Source organism: Macaca nemestrina, chromosome 15 (assembly GCF_043159975.1).
Source record: "Macaca nemestrina isolate mMacNem1 chromosome 15, mMacNem.hap1, whole genome shotgun sequence".
Lineage (NCBI taxonomy): Eukaryota > Metazoa > Chordata > Mammalia > Primates > Cercopithecidae > Macaca > Macaca nemestrina.
In genome coordinates, this window is record NC_092139.1 from 96,169,851 (window position 1) to 96,189,803 (window position 19,953).

The 19,953-nt window shown below is 37.4% G+C and overlaps 1 protein-coding gene and 1 long non-coding RNA gene across 10 annotated transcripts in view; both read right to left on the bottom strand.

The window, feature by feature from the left end:
* Nucleotides 1–19,953, bottom strand: part of LOC105495739 (tetratricopeptide repeat domain 28) — a 715,636-nt gene that overhangs the window by 596,567 nt on the left and 99,116 nt on the right. The window lies entirely within an intron of this gene.
* The window catches only part of LOC139358773 (uncharacterized), a 50,349-nt gene continuing 30,396 nt past the window's right edge, over nt 1–19,953 (bottom strand). The window contains exon 2 of the long non-coding RNA XR_011614282.1: nt 1–19,953. This exon is cut by the window's right edge and continues 9,535 nt beyond it. This is a non-coding gene — a long non-coding RNA (uncharacterized lncRNA).

The following is a 19,953-nucleotide window of genomic DNA, read 5'->3' on the forward strand; positions in this document are numbered from 1 at the left end:
TTTCAGTCTTAGTTCATAATTTTTAGCTGTAATTTTGTCATCATTTTTTTTTTTTACTTTTGATAAACGTTGTATAATTTCACTTAATTTCTGCAAGTCCAGCAATGCATTCATTAGTGGTTTGTTGTGAAAGGTTCCTACAACCTAACTTGTCTGTTATTCTTCTGAAGGTGAAATACCCAAATCCTTTCCTTACCCATGCTCATCTTTTACCTGATAAATAATTCCAGAGGAACTATCATGGACTAATTTAACATTTATCATAAGTAATTTATTATTCAGAGTTCATTTACATGGTAAGATGTAAACTGTCACCAAGAAACCAAAAATGTTGGTGTATTTTTGTCAAGTAGTACCTCACTGATGTGGATAAAATGCGGATTCAGCATGTCAGAAATATTGGCCAGGCATGGTGGCTCACGCCTGTAATCCCAGCACTTCGGGAGGCAGAGACAGGTGGATCACCTGAGGTCAGGAGTTCAAGACCAGCCTGACCAACATGGTGCAACCCTGTCTTTACTAAAACTACAAAATATTAGCCGGGCATGGTGGCACATGCCTGTAATCCCAGCTACTTGGGAGGCTGAGGCAAGAGAATCACTTGAACCCAGGAGGCGGAGGTTGTAGTGAGCTGAGATTACACCATTACACTCCAGCCTGGGCAACAATAGTGAAACTCAATCTTGAAAAAAATAAGAAAAAAAGAAAGATATAGTGCAAAAACTTAATAATAGATTATCCTAAAGAATTTCCGTTTCTGGCTAGGCACAGTGGCTCACGCCTGTAATCCCAGCACCTTGAGAGGCCAAGGCAGGCGAATCGCCTGAGGTCAGGAGATCAAGACCAGCCTGCCCAACATGGTGAAACCCTGTCTCTACTAAAAGTACAAAAATTAGCTGAGCATGGTGGCAGACACCTGTAATCCCAGCTACTCAGGAGGCTGAGGCAGGAGAATAGCTTGAACCTGGGAGGCAGGGATTGCAGTGAGCTGAGAACGCACCACTGCGCTCCAGTCTGGGCAAAAAAAGCGAGACTCCGTCTCAAAAAAAAAACAAAACAAAACACATACACACACACACACACACACAACAAAAAAAAAAAAGAAAGAAAGAATTTCAGTTTATTTCCAAGTGAATGATGACCCAAAAAGAGTTGATATGTAGAAGGCCTGCTCAAAAATGACTGCTTGAAAATGGTTCACATGATTTCATTAATCATGCATGCCCCTAGATATCTTTATCTTATCTATATGCTTAGAAACAGTTTTTCTACAAAGATCAATTGATATGCCCTAATCCAAAATGTTGGTTAAAATGTCATTAGTTTCACTTAGGCAAACTTGTATAACCAAGATCAGTTAAAATAATACTAAAAACCTCAGTCTCCAAAGAATCCGAAAGTACTGCAGCCACAGTAACTTCAGTTTTTGGTTTGCTCATTCAAGTACTATAGTTTTTAAAGTTCAATCTTTTAAGAAGTTAAACTTAAGACCTATAACATTCAGCCCATACCCAATTACCAAGTCTACTAATTCTGCCTGCTGAATTTATCTACCATACTCCATCCCAACTGCCACCACCCCGGCCTAAGACAATATTTAGCATTCCTCCCCTAAGCAGAGCAACAGTATCTATTTCCCCACCTACAGTCCTGCCTCTTTGTAGTCCATTATCCATACTATAACCAAAGTGGTCTTTTTTCAGGACATAATCTTAGTATTTGACACAATGGGTCATTCACTCCTTCACTTAGCTTCTAGGATATCACGTTCTCCAGTTTTTTCTCTTACCACATTGGCTGCTCCCCCTCAGGCTCCTTTGCTGATCTTCCCATCTTTTCCTAAATTCTGAATGTTGAAGTGCCATAAGACTCAGTCCTCAGTCTTCTCTCTTCTATACAAACACTTTCTAAGTATCTCATCAAGTTTTATTATGGCTTTAACTACCACCTATGTGCTGGCAAATCTCATATTTATAGCTTGAGCTCTGATCTCTCCCATGGGTCCAAATACCTACTTGTCTTCTCCAACTGGATGTCTAAGAGGGATCTCAAATTTAGTATCTAAAACAGAATTCTTGGCTTTGTATTACTCCCCTCTAAAAAAAGAGTTTCTCCTTCAGTCCTTCCTGTCTCAGAACTGGCATCAGCATTCACCCAGCAGCACAGGTTAAGGACCTCTGAGTCATCCTTGATTCCTCTCTTTCTTTCACAACCCAAATTCAAATCCCTCGAAATCCTACTTGATGCTATCTGGAAAACATATATCCTAAATCCAGCCGTTTTTACCACCTCAACAGTTATCACCCTAGTCTAAGTTATCATTTCTTTCCTGGATTGCAGCAACAGCGCTCTAATTGATCTTCCGGCTTCCAGCCTTACCACTTTTTTACTTTATTCTCTGCCAGCCACCATAATGACATTTCCAAAATATAAGTCACTTTGGTTCCCTGCTCAAAACTTTCCAATGACTTCCAATCATATTTAAAATGAAATCCAATGTCGTATCATGGCTTACAAGGTCCTGTAACTTATGACTTGGGCCCTCCTACCTCTCTGACCTCATCTCTTATCTCTCTTCTCACTCACAAACTTTCTGCAGTTTTTCCAATACATAATCACTTCCACCCAAGGAACTGTCTGTTTTCTCTTGGGACATGCTTTCCCCAGATCTTCATATGACTCACTTCCTTACTTCATTCAGGTCTCTGCTCAAATGTCACCTAATCAAAGAGGCCTTTCTCAGATGACCTCCTCAGGGTGAACTTCCCTGACATTTCTACCTAAAATTGCTACCTCTCCTTCATTTTGTTTTTTTGTTGTTGGTTTTTTTGTTTGTTTCTTTGAGACAGACTCTCGCTCTGTCACCCAGGCTAGAGTGCAGTGGCATGTCTTGGCTCACTCCAACCTCCTCCTCCTGGGTTCAAGTGATTCTCCTGCCTTAGCCTCCCAAGTAGCTGGGACAACAGGCACCCACCATCACGCCCAATTAATTTTTGTAATTTTAGTAGAGATAGGGTTTCACCATGTTGGCCAGGCTGGTCTCAAACTCCTGACCTCAAGTGATCTGCCCGCCTCAGCCTCCCAATGTGCTGAGATTACAGGCATGAGCCACTGTGCCTGGCCCCTTTCCTTCATTTTCTATCTCCTTACCTTACTTTGTTTCTTCTATAGGACTTACGATTACCAAAAATATACTGTATGTTTATTTTTCTGTCTGTTTCCTGCATCAGAATGAAAATTGCACAAGGCAGGAACTCTGTCATGATCAATTCTAGATCCCCAGTGTCTAGAATAGTACTTGACATGCAGTAGGCATTTAATAGATAAAATGTCATTCCCCTGTGAAAAACTCCTCAACAGTTCCCCATCGCCTCTTAGGTAAATTCCAATCTATGTAACATGAGTTATAAAACCTATTGTGATATGGTTCCTGCCTCAGCTGGAACCACTGTCTTCACATTCTCAATGCTAAGCCTGGAACACTCTTCCATATCCTTTCCTCCTCATACCCAGCTAACCCTTACTTATTCTTTCAACTCTTGTCTTAAATATTACTTCAGAAAGGCTCTTTTTGAATCACTCAACTAGGTTTACTATGATTAATTCCCTTGCCATATTTTCTTATACTAGTTTGTCTTTGCTCTATCATGATGTATTAGTTTTGTAATTACTCAGTATGTTGGCCCTGACAAAACACATATTCCTTGAAGGCAGTGACTACGTCTGATTTGTATACCATTATATCTCTACTATCTAACACAGTATTTGACACATACAGCATACTCAAATACTTATGGAATTCCCAAATGAATCACGAAAATTTGCACTCACACAAAAAGGTGAATTAGACACTTAGATCACCTTTAAAACTCTAAAGCATAGTAATTAAGTACTTTGAATATAAATAATAAAGAAAAAAACTGCATGGAAAACAAAATTATGTACTACATGGCGAAGAGAATAAAAAATATAACCACCCTCTTTCAGGCTAATGAAAAATGGCTTCCTAGAGAACTAGCCATAGCAATGCTTTCAATTTCTCCATTATAGATGCTTTCAATTTCTCCATTATAGATGCATAAAAGTATAGGTGTTTGAGCAAAAGAAAAGTTATTTTTCTGTTTCTGATGTGTAAAGGTGAGTTTTAGAGACACTGTCATGAAGACTAGTTGATGCTGGTATTTCTGAGAGGACAAGGTAAGGTTGGGTCCAACAACAGTGAAAATACAGTCTCAAGCCAATTGCCATTGCTAGGGTGAAGAACCACTGTTGAAGTGAAACTAACAACAATAAGTAAACAAGAATGAGCATGTACCTTCTCCTACTTCTTGACTTCCATTATCTAAGTACCATGTACTGGTAGAAGGGAACAGCTGAAAAAAAAAGAAATGTAGTTTGTCCAGTCCCACACCAGTAACATAAAGAGAATAGAAGGGTAGGTTTGGAGCTGACAAACAATAGCTAAACAACCAGCCCACAAATCTTACCGTCAAAAATTGCCAAAAGCACAAAAGAAGTCTTGCCTTCTGACATGAGAGTCAATTACTTCATCAGAGGAAAGGTTTTCAAGCATTTTAAGATAGAAAGGGGCCAGCACAGTGGCTCATGCCTGTAATCCCAGCATTTTGGGAGGCTGAGGCAGACAGATCGCTTGAGTTTAGGAGTTTGAGACCACCCTGGGCAACATGGCAAAACCCTGTCTCTACAAAAAATACAAATATTTGCCAGGTGTGGTGGCGTGTACCTGTAGTCCCAGCTACTTAGGAAGGTGAGGAGGGAGAGGGTTGCTTGAGCCCAGGAGGCAGAGGTTGCAGTGACCTGAGATGGAGCCACTGCACTCCAGCCTGGGTGACACGGCCAGACTCTGCCTCAAAATAAGAAGAAGAAGAATAAGACAGACAAAATCTACAAAAAAAAACAGAATCTATAGAAATATTTTAAAATATTTTTTTAAAGTTTTTTGCTCAATGACCTTACATTGAAAATGTGTATTTGTCATCCCTTTGTTACTGCCACAGACAATGTCAATGATGCTATGAATTTGCTAAAGATAACCTGATTGACTTGAGGAAAGAGAAATTAATATAAAATAAATTTAAATCAAAAGTCTTCTAAATTTCTGGGATTCCTTGATATAAGGTAAGTAATTCTTGGCAAAGCAAATAAGAACGGCAGAGATTTGCTTTGCAACCATACACCTTTGTGAATCAATTGTAAGAACTGTTTAATAATTCTTATCATCAAAACCAAAGATTAATCCAAAGAAGATAAACAAATAGCAACAAGCACATGAAATGATGTTCAACATCATTAGTTGATATGCATCAATCAGTGCAAATCAAAACCACAGTAAGGTACCACCTTACACCTACTAGACTGACTATAATTTTAAAAATGGAAAATAAAAAGTGTTGGTTATGGAGAAATTGGAACCCTTGTAGATTGATGGTGGGATGTAAAATGATGCAACTGCTGTAGAAAAAAGTTTGACAGTTCCCCAAAGAGTCAAACATAGAATGACAGTATGAGTCAGCAATTCCACACCTAGATATATACCCAAAAGAAGTGAAACTCAAACAAATACATGTACATACATGTTCATGACAGCATTATTATTCACAATAGCCAAAAGGTGAAAACAGCCCAAATGTCCATCAATGAATGGATAAATGAATCATAATATGCACACACAAAGAAATATTATTCAGCAATAAAAAGAAATGTAATACACTATAATGTTCATGAACCTCCAAAACATTATACTAAGTGCAAGAAACCAGATACAAATCATCACATATTAAATGACTCTGTTAATATTAAATACCCAGAATAGGTAAATCTACAGAATGTAGATTGGTGGTTGCCAGGGGCTGATGGAAGAGGAAATGGGGAGCAAATGCTTAATGCATTTGGGATTTCCTTTTGGGGAGATGAAAATGTTTTGGAACTAAATGTTTTGGCTGTTGTATAATATTGTGAATACACTAAATCCCATGAATTGTTTACTTTAAAATGGTTAATTTTGAGTAATGTCAATTTTACCTCAATTTTTTAAATGTAAAACTTTTTAAATAATATTTTAAACTTAAGGTTGAAATCAGATAAATGTCAAAGATCTTACAAGATACCACATCAAATTTCAGAAATACTCTTTAATTTTAGTGACTTTTCCATCACTAAATTCAGACATTTGTTTTATTTGTCCAATTTGGTTTTATTTCTATTTTTAAAGAAAGTAATCATTAATTTACCAATTGTTACATTATAATGACACTCACATATTATCTTATAGATAGTTGTTACATTTTTGTCTTTGATAGTAGTATTCCATGGCTTTCCACCCACTCTGAACATCTCAACAATACTACACAGTGCAATGAGAATAGTGGCTCAGTGTAACAATGATTATCAAATAGCTAGGTATACCTATCTAACAAGATATATTAGAATACCTCAAGGAACCCCAGATCATTCTGATCCCTCTCCTCTCCCCACGTTACACACCCCCCATCATCTTACCTGGCCCCACCTCTGCTATCAATCTTGAGAACCACTGGTCTATAAATTATATGATTCCAACACAAAAACCTAAAGTAAAAACAAATGTGTTTATGTACTATTTGGGAGTGGGAGGAGGGAGGCACAGGAAGGGAAGTGACCAATAGCCATTATCAGATTCTCAAAGAGGAATATGACTCCCTGCCAAAAGTGAAGATCCCTACTATATTTGATGAGGCTCATTCATATACAGTACAGTTCTCTAGGTTAACAACTTAATAATCTACAGCAGAAACCAACTATTACTCTCATAAGCTGGGAAGACAATAGAAACAACATACCTAGGTAAGACATGGCTATGCTCCGTATGTCCCCAGAAAAAAAAAATTAAGAAAAATTTTAAACTACCCAAGTTTTCACATGGAATTAAACTGCACCAAAATGTACCAAACAGGATACTTTATGATACCTGAAGGAGATATTAAAGAAATGGTAACATATAGTGCTTAGAGTGTTTAGTCCTGATGTGCTAGAACACTATCAAAAGGGATTCCTTGATTACACATTTTGACATATTCTTCACACATATTCACATAATCCATCTTTCAAAGAACCAGATCAAATCCAAGAGTTCCCAAATGAAAAACAGCTATAATGAAATTTGCACTTCCCAGCCAAGCTCCAGAAATGTCATAAGACTATAAAAAGAGCTCTTTGCTAACTGCTTACTAATTTCAAATTTTGTTTTCAGATTACATTTCACAAATCATAACTGAGAATGGCTGATTCAAGTTTGGAAAAGCATATTTACTATTAAAGATGGAAAAAATTAGAAGTGCTGAAATCATTTTTAAAAGAGATGACAAAATTTTTCCTGCTATATAATGAAATGATTAATTAATATAACTAGAATAATATTTTTAGATTTTCCCTTAATGGAAAATCTCCTTCCTTATACTACATCTGCCATTATGTCTCCAGTTAAGGGGCTGGGACAAACACTACTTTGGAAAAGAAAGGGCTATGAAATAAAGGACCTTCCAAACATAGGGGGAAAGTGGAAAGCTTACTCCATTTATCCCTAGTAGGTAAACAAGGGAAAAATCAAAAGTAGGGGAGACTTTTGCCTAGCTCCACATGTGAAACACTGCATCTAGACCATCACGTAGGATGGTCCTGGGACAATATGGTTTGTGGGGAGGAATAACAGTCTTAGCAGAGGAAACAAATGGGCTTGGGTCAACACCCCTGCCCCTGTATGGCCTCCATATATAAAGAGAATCCATTAGTTCTATAAACTCCTAAGGGACAGAGAAACCAGTTCCATTTAGGCAGTCAAAACAGTTCAGAACAAGACTAGAGAAGCTTTGTAGAGCACATACTCCTTAATGACTGGCCACAATTCCAAGACACACTCTCTCATTATCACAAAATCACATAGGGACTACCCTGTAGCATTTAAACAGCATCCTGAGGCACAGCAGAGGGAAAAAGAAAGGGAGAATATCTGAAAGACTCAGCATATACCTGAAAGAAGCTGAATTCCTTCATGAGACAGTTGTTAACTGGCAAATTTAAGATGTATAATACCTTGAGCCTCTCCTTGCCTACCACTACTCTACTGAGTAAGATGCTTGTGAAAGATTAGAGCCACTACAAAAATAAGGAAGCTATATTTTCTTTGAACTTTGAATGCTCGAAGAGAAATTTTCAGCTGTGCTAGATGAACAATAAGTTCATTGATTTCTCTTTCATTCCCTTTACACATCAATCAAGATTTTAAAATACTATCATTAATATCCTCAGATAAGACACTGCATCAGTAAAACAAGAGAGTAACTTTAAAAATAAAAAAAAGAACAAAGAGAAACAAAGTTCTTGAAAATCAGAAATAAGATAGCAAAAACAAACTCAACAAAAGGACTGGAAGATAAAACAGAAAATATTGGCCAGGTGCAATGGCTCACACCTATAATACCAGCACTTTGGGAAGCTGAGGTGGCCAGATTGCTTGAGCCCAGGAGTTTGAGACCAGCCTGGGAAACATGGAATACACCATCTCTAAAAAGATTAAAAAAAAAAAAAAAAATAGGCTGGGTGCAGTGGCTCACACCTGTAACTTCAGCACTTTGGAAGATCAAGGTGGGCAGATCATGAGGTCAGGAGTTTGAGACCAGCCTGGTCAACGTGGCGAAATGCCATCTCTACTAAAAATAAAAAAATTAGCCGGGCATGGTGGTGTACGCCTATAATCCCAGCTACTCGGGAGGCTAAGGCAAGAGAATCACTTGAATCCGGGAGGCAGAGGTTGCAGTGAGCCAAGATCGTGCCATAGCACTCTGGCCTGGGCAACGAGAGCAAGACTCCATCTTGAAAAAAAAAAAAATTAGCCAGGCATGGTAACACATGCCTGTAGTACCAGCTACTCAGGAGGCTGAGGTGGGAGGATCAATTGAGCTCAGGGGGTCAAGGCTGCAGTGAGTCATGGCTGTGCCACTGCACTCTAGCCTGAGCAACACAGCAAGACCCTATCTCAAAATACATATATATATATACACACACACACACACACACACACACACATATATACACACACACACACACATATATACACACATATACACACACACCACATACACATACATACATTTATATAAGTGTGTGTGTGTGCACATACATACATATGTTTTTACCTATTAATGATTAGGATTCAGAACAGCTTGCAATTGTGGAAAACGCAACCAAGGCAGAAACCAAGCAAAATTTGAAGGAAAATTATTTCTAATCTAGCATTCTGTAACAAGTCAAACTATCAAGAATTAGGCAGAAGAAAAAGGTATTTTTCAGACTTGTGGCATTTCCATTCACCCTTTCTCGGGAAGCTGCTTGAGAAAGTATACCACCAAAACAAGGGAATGAATAAAGAATGAAGAAGATACGGAATCTAAAACCAGAGCTCAACACAAAACATAGGCAAAGGGAATTTTCAGACTGACGAGGAAGGGAGATTTTAAGATGAAAAACTGTGCATAAGGGGAACGAGCACTCAATCCTAATTAAACCCAATCAGAAAAGGTGTCCTCAAGATGATGACATTTACAAAATACTCAACGTGTTTCAAATGTAATAAGAGGGAAATTTAGATAATTGGGGAACAATTCAAAAATGAATTTGTGATAAATACATAGAAAACAAAAAAGGGGGAAGAATGATTATTAACTCGGGAAAACAAGGTTTTACAAGAAAGGAAAAGTTATCATGGTATATCAAATGATTCAGCTGTGAATTGCATTTTCAGAGTAATACTAATATAAACAATTCTAACAAGAATTATGATATAATTATATTGGGAGATTGAAAGTACAGAAAGTGTGCATATGTGCCAGAAAAGGGGAAAAGAGTTCAATCCGCATCTTTCATTGCAGGAAGACATTGGATAATACTTTGAGAAGTAACAGCAAAGGTGGTGATTGTTGCACAATAATGTGAATATGGTTAATGCCCCATAAACTTTAAGGTGGTTAAAAGGAAGTCCTAGCCAGACCAATGAGACAAGAGAAAGAAACAAAAGACATACAAATAGGAAGAGAAGTCAAACTATCTCTCTTCACAGGTGATATGATGCTATACCCACAAAACCTTGTAGTCTCTGTCTACAGGCTCCTAGATCTGATAACTAACTTCAGCAAAGTTTCAGGATACAAAATCAATGTTCAAAAATCAGTAGCATTTCTATACACTAACAATGCCCAAGCTAAGAGCCAAATCAAGAATGCAATCCCATTCACAAAATGGGATAAAATACCAAGGAATACAGCTAACCAGCGAGGCAAAAGAACTCTGCAATGAGAATTACAAAACATTGCTGAACAAAATTAGAGATGATACAAATAAATGGAAAAACATTCCATGCTCATTAATAAGAATAATCGATATTGTTAAAATGGTCATACTGTCCAAAGCAATTTACAGATTCAATGCTATCCCTATCAAACTACCAATACATTTTTCACAGAATTAGAAAAAACCTATTCTAAAATTCACATGGGCTAGGCATGGTGGCTCATGCCTATAATCCCAGCACTTTGGAGACAAGGCGAGTAGATCACCTGAGGTCAGAAGTTCAACACCAGCCTGGCCAATATGTTGAAACCCCATCTCTACTAAAAATACAAAAATTAGCCAGGCGTGGTGGCACATACCTGTAATCCCTGCTGCTCGGGAGGAGTACTCCTGCTACTGAGGCAGGAGAATTGCTCGAACCAGAAGGCGGATGTTGCAGTGAGCTGAGATTGCGCCACTGCACTCCAGCCTGGGCAACAAGAGTGAGACTCTGTTCTGTCTCAAATAAATAAATAAATAAATAAATAAAATTCACATGGAACCAAAAAAGAGCCCGAATAGCCAAAGCAATCCTAAGTAAGAAGAACAAAGCCAAGCGAATCACATTACCCAACTTCAAACAATACGACAAGGCTACAGTAACCAAAACAACATGATACCAAACAACATGATGCCGGTACAAAAACAGACACATATACAATGGAGTGGGTTAAAGAATCCAGAAATAAAGTCATACACCTACAACCATCTGACCTTTGACAAAGATGACAATAACAAGTAATGGAAAAAGGACTCCCTATTCAATAAATGGTGCTACAGTAACTGGCTAGTCATATGCAGAAGATTGAAAGTGGACCTCTTCCTTACACCAAATACAAAAATCAACTCAAGATGGATTAAAGACTTAAATGTAAAACCCAAAATTATAAACACCCTAGAAAAAAACCTAGGAAATACCATTCTGGACGTTGGCCCTAGCAAAGATTTCATGATGATGACTCCAAAAGCATTGCAACAAAAGTAAAAAATTGGCAAGTGGGACCTAATTAAACTAAGGAGCTTCTGCACAGCAAAAGAAACTATCAATAGAGTAAACATACAATCTACAGAATGGGAGAAAATTTTTGCAAACTATGCATCTGACAATGGTCTAATGTCTAAGATCTATAAGGAACTTAAAGCAACAAACAACCTCATTTAAAAATGGGCAGAGGGCATGAACAGACACTTTAAAAAGAAGACATATACGCGACCAACAAGCATATTAAAAAATGCTCAACATCACTGATCATTAGAGAAATGCAAATCAAAACCACAGTGAGATACCATCTCATACCAGTCAGAATGGTTATTATTAAAAAGTCAAAAAATAACAGATTTTGATGAGGTTGCATAGAAAAGGGAATGATTACACATGGCTAATGGGAATGTAAATTATTAACAGTTCAGGCACTATGCAAAGCAGTTTGGAGATTTCTCAAAGAACTTAAAATAGAACTACCATTCAACATAGCAACACCATGACTGGGTATATTCCTAAAGGAATACAAAGCTCTAACGTAAAGACACATGCACATGTATGTTCACTGCAGCACTGTTCACAATAGCGAAGATAACCTAGATGCCCATCAATAGTGGACAAGATACAGAAAATACAAATTCCATACACCGTGGAATACTATGCAGCCTTAAAAAAGAATTAAATCATGTCCTCTGCAGCAACACAGATGGAGCTGGAGGCCATCATACTAAGCAAACTAACGCAGGAACAGAAAACTAAATACCATGTGTTCTCATGTATAAGTGGGAGCTAAACATTGAATACACATGAACACAAATTAGGGAACAACAGACACTGGGGCCTACTTGAGGTTTGAGGGTGGGAGGAGAGTGAGGATCAGAAAACTACCTATTGGGTGCTATGTTCATTACCTAGGTGATGAAATAATCTGTAAACCAAACCAATGTGACATGTAATTTACCCATGTAACATGTACCCCGATCCTAAAATAAAAGTTGGAAAGAAAAAAAACTTTTAATGGTTAAAATTATATATTTTATGTTATGTATATTTTACAATAAAATTAAAAAGTAACAGCGAAAGTATATGGAAGGTAAGTTCCAAACAAAATGCTAAAAAGGTTGAGCCTTGTTGCCTCGAAAGATCAAGACAGCTAGATGGTTAAGGGGAGGTCAAGGAGATATAAGGCACTACAGAGAAGTGTGGGAATTCCTTGAGCCTTTGTATATGCTTAACTTTGATAAAAATGAAAAGTAAATTTAAAAAACAAATAAGGAAATTTTAAAGCTGGCATTTTTTTCCTGACTGTAAGATTTTAGACTACTCTTTAATTTGCTCTTTAATTAAAGTACAACATACAAAATGATAGTATGTTTAACATCTGAGGAAAGCATATGTCCTGAATAGGTCAATGCTCATAAAAATACATTTATGCCTATTCCTCAGTGCCAAGTATATGAGGCTATGTGGAATTTTGAACAGTTGCCAAATTAAGCAAAGTAAATCTTTGCAGAGTAAATCTTTGGCACTACTTCTACCTGACTAAACTTTCTACATCATAACTGAAGATGTGTATATCTATTCTTACAGAGAGAAACAATCTAAATAATTACACATGAAATTACATAAACTCTCTATTGTATTTCCATTAACAATTCAGATATCACCAATTCAGAATTTATAATTCAGAAAAGACAAATTATTAATTTTAAGAATATGTTTAGGCCGGGTGCGGTGGCTCAAGCCTGTAATCTCAGCACTTTGGAAGGCCGAGACGGGCGGATCACGAGGTCAGGAGATCAAGACCATCCTGGCTAATACGGTGAAACCCCGTCTCTACCAAAAAAATACAAAAAAAACTAGCCGCGCGAAGTGGCGGGCGCCTGTAGTCCCACCTACTCGGGAGGCTGAGACAGGAGAAAGGCGTGAACCCGGGAGGCGGAGCTTGCAGTGAGCTGGGATCCGGCCACTGCACTCCAGCCTGGGCTACAGAGCGAGACTCGGTCTCAAAAAAAAAAAAAAAAAAAGAATATGTTTAAAAATTAGGAATTTACTTTGCTCTCAAATCAAGACTCCACCATAAATATTAGAGGTTTAAGTAGTTAAAAATGCACTGCAACTCATCTGATTGCAAATAATGTAAACTGTGATAACCAAGTGCTGACAAGAATGTACAGCAATAAGATTATCCTGAAGGGCAGCAGGATAACCTGAAACAAATCTTTGAAACATAATTTCATACTATGTAGTAAAGGTTAACATAATGTATACTCAGGCTGGGCATGGTGGCTCACGCCTGTAATCCAACACTTTGGGAGGCCGAGGCAGGTGAATTACCTGAGGTCAGGAGTTCGAGACCAACCTGACCAACATGGCGAAACCCCATCTCCACTGAACATACAAAATAAGCTGGGCATGGTGGCACATGCCTGTAGTCCCAGCTATTTGGGAGGCTGAGGCAGGAAAATAGCTTGAACCCGGGAGGCAGAGGGTTGCAGTGAGCTGAGATCATGCCATTGCCCTCCAGCCTGGGCAACAAGAGCGAGACTCCATTTCAAAAAAAAAAAGATACTGTATACTTTGCCACCCAGCAACTTAACTTCAAGAGAAACTCGTTATATAAAGAATTGCTCAGCCCAGAGCAGTAGCCCATGCCTGTAATCCCAACACTTTGGAAGGCTGAGGAAGGCAGATCACTCGAGGCCAGAAGTTGGAGAACAGCCTGGCCAACATGATGAAACCCCATCTCTACTGAAAATACAAAAAAAAAAAAAAAAAAGAAAAGAAAATAGCCAGGCATGGTAGTGCACAACAAAGTCCCAGTTACTGGGGAGGCTGAGGCATGAGAATTCGTTGAACCCAGGAGGCAGAAGTTACATTGAGCTGAGATTGCACTAACACAGCGACACTGTCTAAAAAACGAATTGCTCATAGCAACATTGAGAATATTCATGACAGCATTGTTCATAATAGGAAAAACTATGTAAGCAATATAAACATTGAAATTATATAAATTATAGTATATCTATGTCAGTGGAATTCTATAAAGGACTGAAAATGAACAAATTATGACTACATCATCAAAGTAGATGAATATTAAACATGGCCCTGACCTAAAGATGGAAGTCCCAGAAGAATACTTAGAGGATCATTCAATTTATTAAAAAATTTTGAAAACAGGCAAAAGTAGGTAATATTAATACATTGTTTAGGGAATCTACATATAGCTAGATGACAAAACTATAAAGAAAAATAAGAGAATGATTTATTACAAACATAAGAACTATTTATCTTAGTAGGGGAGTGAGATGTGTGGAGAAGAACACAGCATCTAAGGAATTGGTAATATTCTATTTTGTTCTGCAGTTGGTTACAAAACTGTCCACTTGGTGATTAACTTTTAAAGCTATGCCTGTAAGTTTTAAGTACAGTTATGTAATACTTCACAAAAAGTAAAGGGATGCCAGGTGCAGTGGCTTACACCTGTAATCCCAATACTTTAGGAGGCCAAAGTGGGAGGACTGCTTGAGGCCAAGAGTCTGAGACCAGTCTGGGCAACACAGGGAGACCCTATGTGTACAAAAAGTTAAAAAATGAGCCCGGCTACTTGGGAGGCTGAGGTGGGAAGATCACTTGAGCCTGGGAGGTCAAGGTTGCAGTGAGCAATGATTGCATCACTGCACTCCAGCCTGGGTGACAGAGTGAGACCATGTCTCAAAAAAAAAAAAAAAGTACAGGGAAATTAATCTTATAAAAAAGAGAAACAGGCCGGGCATGATGGCTCATGCCTGTAGTCCCAGCACTTTGGGAGGCTGAGGTGGGCAGATCACAAGGTCAGGAGATCAAGATCATCCTGGCCAACATGATGAAACCCCGTCTCTACTAAAAATACAAAAATTAGCCCGGTGTGGTGGCGTGCGCCTGTAGTCCCAGCTACTCGGGGAGGCTGAGGCAGGAGAATCACTTGAACTTGGGAAGCAGAGGTTGCAGTGAGCCATGATTGCTCCACTGCACTCCAGTCTGGTGATAGAGCTAAATTCTGTCTCAAATAAATAAATAAATAAATAAAGCAATAAAGAACAGAAAAATGCATTGAAATTAATGTGAGACTTGTGAACAGTAATTTTCTTTCAATTTTTATGGGTACATAGTAGGTATATATATTTATGGGTACATGAGATATTTTGATATAGGCATATAATGCATAATAATCACAGCAGGGTAAATGGGGTATCTACATCACTTCAAGTATTTATCCTTTCTTTGTGTTACAAACAATCTAATTATACTGTTTTAGTCGCTTTTAAGTGTACAGTAAATTATTGTTGACTGTAGTTGCCCTGTCGTGCTATCAATTACTAGATCTTACTTATTTTGTCTAATTATATTTGTGTACCCTTTAACCATTCCCACTTCCCCCCACCCCCACTACCTTTCTCAGCCTCTGGTAACCATCATTCTACTCTATCTCTGTGAGTTCAATTGTCTTAATGTTTTTAGCTCCCATAAATAAGTGAGAAGATGCAAAGTGTGTCTTTCTGTGTCTGGCTTATTTCACTTAACATAACCTCCAGTCCCATTCATGTTGTTGCAAATGACAAAATCTCATTCTTTTTTTTTTTTTTTAACAGAGTCTCACTCTGTCACCCAGGCTGGAGTAAGTGGCACAATCATAGCTTACTGCAGCCTCAACCTCCCCAGGCTCAGGTGATCCTCCCATCTCAGCCTCCCAAGTAGCTGAAACCACAGACATACACCACCACACCCAGCTAACTTTTGTATTTTTTGTAGGACAGGATTTCACTATGTTGCCCAGGCTGATCTCAATCTCCTTAGCTCAAGTGATCCACCTGCCTCCGCCTCCCAAAGTGCTGGGATTACAGGTATGAGCCACCATGCCCAGCCAAGATCTCATTCTTTTTTGTGGCTGAATAGTATTCCACTGCATATGTATGTATGTATGTGTGTGTATATATATATATGTATTTTCTTTATCCATTTTCTTTATCCATTCATCTGTTGATGAACATTTAGGTTGTTTGCAAATCTTGGCTAATGTAAATGGTGCTGCAATAAACATGGGAGTGCAGCTATGTTTTCGATATACTGATTTTCTTTCTTTTGGGTGTATACCTAGCAACGGCATTGCTAGATCACATGGTAATTCTATTTTTAGTTTTGAGGAAGTTCCAAACTGTTCTCCAAAGTAGTTTTACTAATTTACATTCCCACAGTGTATGTGAGTTCCCTTTTCTCCATATACTCAACAGCGTTTGTTATTGATTATCTTTTGGATAAAAGCCATTTTTACTAGGGTGAAATGATAGCTCATTGTAATTTTGATATGCATTTTTCTGATAATCAATTATGTTGAACACCATCTCATATGCCTTTTTGCCATTTGTATGTCTTCTTTAGAGAAATGTCTATTCAGATTGCTTGCCCATTTTTAATTCAGATTACTAGATATTTTTTCCCCATAGAGTTGTCTGAGCTCCTTATATATTCTGATTATTAATCCCTTGTCAGATGGACAGTTTGCAAATATCTTCTCCCACTCTGTGGGCTGTCTCTTCACTTTGTAGATTTGTGGTCTGCACTTTGGGTCTATGCAGAAGCTTTTAACTTGATATGATCCCATTTGTCCATTTTTACTTTGATTGTCTGGGCTTATGAAGTATTACTGAAGAAATATTTGCCTACTCCAATATTCTAGAGAGTTTCCCCCAATGTTTTCTTTTAGTAGTTTCATAGTTGGAGGTCTTAGATTTAAGTCTTCAATCCATTTTGATCTGGTTTTTGTGGCAAGAGAAAAGGGTCTAGTTTCATCCTTCTCCATATGGATATCCAGTTTTCTTAGCACCATTTATTGAAGAGTTATCTTTTCCCCCAATGTATGTTCTTGGCACCTTTGTCAAAAATGAGTTCACTGTAGATGTATGGATTTGTTTCTAGGCTCCCTATTCTGTTCCGTTGGTCTATGTGTTTGTTTTTATACCAGTACCATGTTGTTTTGGTTACTATGGCTCTGTAGTATAATTTGAAGTCCTCCAGTTTCGTTCTTTTTGCTTAGGGCAGCTTTGGCTATTCTGGGTCTTTTGTGGTTCCATATAAATTTTAGGATTATTTTCTCTATTTCTGTGAAGAATGTGATTGTTATTTTGAAAGAGATTGCACTGAATATGTAGATTGCTTTAGGTAGTATGGATGTTTTAACAATATTGATTCTTCCAACCCATGTACATGGAATATGATTCCAATTTTTTGTGCCCTCTTCAGTTTCTTTCACCAGTGTGTAACACTTTTCATTGCAAGATCTTTCACTTCTTTGGTTAAGTTTATTCCTAGGTATCTTATATGTAGCTACTGCAAATGGGATAACTTTCTTGATTGCGTTTTCAGATTGTTTGCTGTTGGCATATAGAAATATTACTGATTTTTGTATGTTTATTTTGTATCCTGCAACTTTACTGAATTTATCAGTTCTAATAGTTTTTGGTGGTCTCTTTAGGTTTCTCCAAATATAAAATCATATCATCTGTAAAAACGGATAATTTTACTTCTTCCTTTCCAATTTGAATGCTTTTTATTTCTTTCTCTTGTTTGATAGTTAGGACTTCCAGTAGTATGATGAATAACAGTGGTAAAAGTGAGCACCTTTTCTTGTTCTAGATCTAAGAGGAAAGTCTTTCAATTTTTCCCCATTCAGTATGATACTAGCTGTGAGTCTGTTGTACATGGCTTGTACTGTATTATATTTCTTCTATACCCAGTTTTTTTTTTTTAGTATTTTTATCAAGAAGGGATGTTGAGTTTTATCAAATGCTTTTTCAGCAACAATTGAAATAATCACATGGGTTTCAGCCTTTGTTCTGTTGATATATCACATTGACTGATTTGCATATGTTAAACCATTCTTGCAACACTGGGATAAATTTCACTTGGTCATAATGATCTTTTTAATGTGTTGTTGAATTCGGTTTGCTAGTACTTTGGTGAGGATTTTTGTATCAGTGTTCATCAGGGATGTGACTCTGTAGGGTTTGTTTGGTTTTTTTAATGTACCTTTATCTAGTTTTCATAGTGGTAATATTAGCCTCGTAGAATGAGTCTGGAAGTACTCCTTCCTCCTCTATTTTTCAAAATAGTTTAATTAGGATTGTTATTAGTTCTTCTTTAAATGCTTGGTAAAATTCAGCAGTTAAGCCATCAGATCCTGGGGTTTCCTTTGCAGGAAGACTTTTTATTACAGCTTCAATCTTGTTCCTTGTTATTGGTCTGTTGAGGTTTTCAATTTCTTCATGGCTCAATCTTAGCAGGCTGTATGTGTTTAGGAATTTATCCATTTCTTCTAGGTTTTCCAATGTACTGGCATACACTTGCCCATAGTAGCCTCTAATCCTTTGAATTTCTGCAGTATCGGATGTAATGTCTCCTTTTTCATCTCTGATTTTATTATTTGGGTCTTCTCTCTTTTTTTCCTAGTCTGGCTAAAGGTTTGTCGATTTTATCTTTTAAAAAAACTTCATTTTGTTGATCTTTTGTATTTCTTTCACTTCACTTTCATTTATCTCTGCTCTGATCTTTATTATTTCTTTTCTTCTACTAATTTTGGTTTGGTTTGCTCTTGCTTTTCTAGTTCTTAAAGATGCATTGTTAGATTGTTTATTTGAAGTTTTTCTACATTTTTGATGTAGACACTTATTGCCATAAACTTTCCTCTTATTACTGCTTTTGCTGTATCCCAGAGACATTGTGTGTTTCCATTTTCACATTTGTTTTGAGAAATTTTTTTATTTCTTTCTTAATTTTTTATTGACCCAGTGGTCATTCAGGAACATAGTCTTTAATTTCCATTATTTGTACAGTTTCCAAAATCCCTCACTATTGATTTCTAGTTTTATTCCATTGTGGTCAGAGAAGATACTTGAGATGATTTCAATTTTTTTGAATGTTGTAAGACTTGTTTTGTAGCCTAACATAAAGTCTATCCCTGAGAATGATCCATGTGCTGAGAAGAATGTGTACTCTGTAGACACTGGGTGAAATGTTCTGTCAACACCTATTAGGTCCAGTTGGTCTACAGTGTAGACTAAGTCCAATGTTGATTTGTGGATTTTCTGTCTGGATGATCTGTCCAATGCTGAAAGTGGGGTGATGAAGTCTCTAGCCATTACTGTATTGGGATCTATCTCTCTTTTTAGTTATAATATTTTCTTTATATATCTGCACGCTCCAGTGTTGGGTGTATATATACTTACAACTGCTATATCCTCTTGCTGAATTGACCCCTTCATTATTAAATAATGACCTCCTTTGTCTCTTTTTATAGTTTTTGTCTTTAAATCTACTTTGTCTGATATAAATATAGCTATTCCTGCTCTTTTCTGGTTTCCATTTGCATGGAATATCTTTTTCCATCCCTTTATTTTCAGTGTATGTGTGTCTTTATAGGTGAAGTGTGTTTCTTGTAGGTAACAGATGATGGTGTCTTGTTTTTTTATCCGTTCATCCACCCTATGTCTTCTGATTAGAGTGTTTAGTCAATTTATGTTCAATGTTATTATTGATAACTAAGGACTTACTCTTGC